Genomic DNA, 4,099 nt, shown 5'->3' on the forward strand with positions numbered 1-4,099 from the left:
CACTTGAACCTGGGAGACAGGGGATCTAGCGAGCCGATATCAAGCCAATGCACCCCAACCTGGGCGACAAGAGCGAAACGCTGTCTCAAAAGAGAGCAAAACAACAACACTAAAACAGTTCTATATACCCTATAGAATACTATGAAGCCTCACAAATTGAAGAAATCGTATCATCTGCAACATGAATGAGTCTACAGGAGGTTACAGTGAGTGAAATAAAGCAAAGGCCAGGCACGGAGGCTCGTGACTGTAATCCCACCACTTTGGGAGTCCAAGGCAGGTGGAGCACTTCAGCCCAGGAGTTGGAGATCAAAGTGGGCGACGTGGTGAAATCCCATCTCTACAAAAAAAAACAAACATTAGACAGGTGTGGTGTTGGACGCCTTAGTCCTCGCTACTCAGGAGACTCAAGTGGGAAGATCTCTTGAACCCGGGAGGTGGAGGCCGTGGTGAGCCGTGTTGGTGTCACTGTACTCCAGCCTGCTTGACAGAGTGAGACCCTGTCTCCAAAAGTAAATAAATACATAATAAATTTTTAAAAAGCGAGCACAAAAATTCGAATAATGCGTGACCTGACTGATACGAGGAACGTAACATCGTTGAAATCGTAGCTGCAGAGAGCAGAAGGGTGTTTCCCCGAGGCAGGTGCCGGGGAGGGTGTGGGGAGATGTGAGTCAAATGATACCAAATTTCAGGCAGGAATATTTCTAGAGATCTACTGAGCGTCACGGCGACTACAGTGAATAACTATGTATTGCTTACTTGAAAATAGCTGTGGGAGTAGATTTTCAAAGTATTCTCATCACAATAAAATCAGGATGCGAGGAAACGAGTGTGTTAATTAGCTTGATTTGGTCATTCCACAATGTATACATATATGAAGCCTCACGTTGTACACCATAAATATATATAATTTTCACTGGTCTATTTAAAATGAAAACTTAAATACATTATAAAACTTAAATGATATAACATACAATAAAAAAGACTTGTATTTGTTAAATCTCCACAGAAGGAGTCTAAGTCATAAAGGAAAATAAACTTCGAGGAGTGGTAAAATCAATCAGAAACGTCCCATTTCATTGCTTCCCGAAACGTGTCTGACAGAGTGGACATCCTGCTGTTCACTAACTCCTTGTTCTGGAACAGTTAGTGTGCGTGTATGTATGGGTGTGTGGGCTTATACACACAAAGTAAATTAATGGTAATGAAAGCATTCTGATTCTCAGTTTAATTTAGTTATGTAGGCAGACACACCCACCCCGCCCCCCAGACGCACATTTATCAAATCAGGCACTCCACCAAAACTAGCTACTTAGTGTGTCATCTCTCACTGCAGATTCAAAAGAGAAACGTGAATTTAGAGAGGCGTGATGGTTCGTCCTCTCTTGGAGCCCAGTTGGAAGTTGACTGACTGATTGGGACATTGTCGTTGGTTGGTCTGGGTGGAAGAAACCACTTGGACCCTTTATTGCACACCTACTGTGTGCCATCGTTTTAAGGCTGCCCGTGTGTTGCTTCGTTCATTCCTCACCATGACCTCCTGATCACACGCTGGAGATCAAAAACCAGAAGCGCGCAGAAGCTATTTGTCCAGTGTTACAAAGCTACTAAGTGGTGGAATTTGAATGTGAACCCAGATGTGTAATTCTAGAGCCTAAGTGCTTCACCCACCTCCCTGTGGTGGCTCTACCGAAAAACAGCTAAGCGCGCATTGAGAAGCTGAGGACTTTCAGCTTTGCTTTTCAATGATTTTTCTTTTCAATGTTGAAATTCATACCAAGATTGATTGGGCGCCTGCCAGGGGGGGTGGGGGAAAAATCGGGTGGGGGTGGGGAGGTTCAGAAAGCCCCACAGAAGGGGAAGATGCCCAGGACAGAAGACTGTCAGGAGGCTGTTGGGTCAGGGGGTTCGCCTTGTTCTCAGAAGCCGCGGAGGTTCAGGTGGGCTGGGGGAGGCGAGTGGTAGAAGGCCAGAGGTCTGGGAGGGACCGAGGGATGGGGACAGGCGCGAGGGGCCGCGGCAGGGACTCGGGGGACTGGGAGTGGGGGCTCGGGCCTCGGGGAGCCCATTGGTGGAAGGACGGAGGTCCGGGAGGGGCAGAGGGATGGGGACAGGAGCGACGGCCCGCGGCAGGCACTCCGGGGGACTGGGAGTCGGGGGTCGGGGTTAGTCTCGGCTTTTGGCCCTGTCCTGCCGCCGGCTGCTCCCGTTTCTTTGGCTTTGCGGCGAGGTGGACAGGGTTAGCTCTCGGGATTGAGGGCGGTTTTGGAAGCGGCCTGGGGCTAAGGACAGGCCAGGGCGGCGGGAGAGGCGGACCGCTGGCATCGCTGGATCTGGGCGCGCTGTCGGACCTTCCACATCACCAGCTGCAGGCAGGCGTTTGCGTCCTCGCTGGAGTTGTGCCCGTCCTGGCTGTCCTGGATGATGTGTCCCAGGTAGTCGGCCGCGAGATTCCTGAGGGAGCGCTTGTAGGGGAAACCCAGGTAGTGCGGGAAGAGCACGGCCGTGTCCACCACGGTGCTGTGGATGAGCTTCAGGGCCAGCAGATCGCTCTCCAGGCTGTGCCCGATGAGGATGGTTTGGGCGCTGAAAAAGCTCAGCAGGATGGCTTGGACTTTGGGCAACGTGATGCTCCTGTTGGCGACGTCGGCCTCGTTCACTCCGGAGAACCTGGTGTTGTAGTCCACGATCTCGTTGTCGGGCTTGACGAAGGTGTCGTACACCACTCGCATGTCGGCGTCCACCACGGTGACGCGGGTCAGCTCCAGGCCGTGCGTGGTGTAGCACATCTCACAGTCCAAGGCGTAGATCCCTGGATAAGCGTCTCTGGAACACTCTTTCTCCAAGGTCTTCACGAAGCCATGGAGGCTGTCCTTGCGGCCGTCCCGCACGTGCTGCTTTGCCACCTGGCAGCCCACGGAGCCAGGAGCCGCTGCACAGCAGGTGTACTGGCTAACCCGGCCTCCAGCCACTTGGCTCGAGCGGACCCGCCCCCAGTGATAATAACACAACTGGTCGCGTACACAGCGGCCCGAGGAGGACACCAGGTACTCGGTGCCACAACGGCAGCAGACCCTGCAGGAGGAGTCGCCGGGCCCCTTCCCCTGGCCAGTGAAGAGGACGGCGCCTCCGGGCTGCTCGGGGTGCGGGAAGGGGTAGCCGTTCTCCTTGAGCTGGTCCTGGGTGAGCAGGAACTCCTGGAGGCGGCTGTACAGGGCGGCCCTGCTGAGGCCGGGCATGGAGCTGGGGGTCAGGCCCTTCAGCCTCTTGAGGGTGTTCAGGACCACGTTCAGGTACACGTTCTTGTTGGGGCTGCAGTCGTAGGCCGCCTTCTCCTCGTTCAGCGCCTTCTCCTCGGCCTCCTGCTTGGAGGCGCAGAACTTGAGACACTCTTTGGTGAACAGTTGGAGATAGCCTCGGCGGATGACGGTGGGGACTTGGCACCCCGACCTTCGGAGGATAATGGGTTCCTTCAAACGCGCTAAGGATGGACGACGGACGATCCGCTTAGAGCTGATGGTGGTGGAGGTCTTGTCTGCCATCCCCGACCTGTTGCGCGTCTTCCGTGGCTGTCTGCCGACCTTGGAGCCATTGGAGCGTTGGCTTCCGCTGGCCACCCGGGTTCTCTTGGCATCTGTGGCACCGGTGGCCAAGCAAGGGCTGTGAAAGTGGGCGATCCTCTTCCTCTCCCTGGGGGCTGAGATGCGGACTGCGGAGGGTCTCTCTGCCAGCTTTGGGGCGGCTGGCAGGCAGCAGGCCGATCCCCGCTGCGCGGGGAAGCACCAAGCCTCCGTCACCATCTCGGGCCACGCAGGGGGCACAGCCGGACCCGTATTCTCGGGCTCCGTCTGGATCCCCACAGATGCTGAGGCCCGCTTGTACATCTGGGGCACCCAGAGCCCGAAGCTCTGGGCAGGCTGATGAGAGGGCAGTGGGAATTCTGGAGCCTCGAGGGCCGCCTCCTCGGCCGCCTTATTCGCTTCTGGATAGCCAGGTGGGAACCAGCAGGGAGCTGTGGCTCGCAACATCTCGCTGCCTTCGGGAGCACCTGCGTGGCTCTGCTCCTCTCCCAACTGGCGGCTTCAAGGAGTGCCGC

At 55.5% G+C, this 4,099-nt stretch overlaps 1 pseudogene; it reads right to left on the reverse strand.

The window, feature by feature from the left end:
* Positions 1 to 1,967: 1,967 nt before the first annotated feature.
* On the reverse strand, positions 1,968 to 3,530 carry LOC129484036 (exonuclease GOR-like; annotated as a pseudogene).
* Between the last annotated feature and the right edge of the window lie 569 nt (positions 3,531 to 4,099).

This window comes from Symphalangus syndactylus, chromosome 6 (genome assembly GCF_028878055.3).
Source record: "Symphalangus syndactylus isolate Jambi chromosome 6, NHGRI_mSymSyn1-v2.1_pri, whole genome shotgun sequence".
Lineage (NCBI taxonomy): Eukaryota > Metazoa > Chordata > Mammalia > Primates > Hylobatidae > Symphalangus > Symphalangus syndactylus.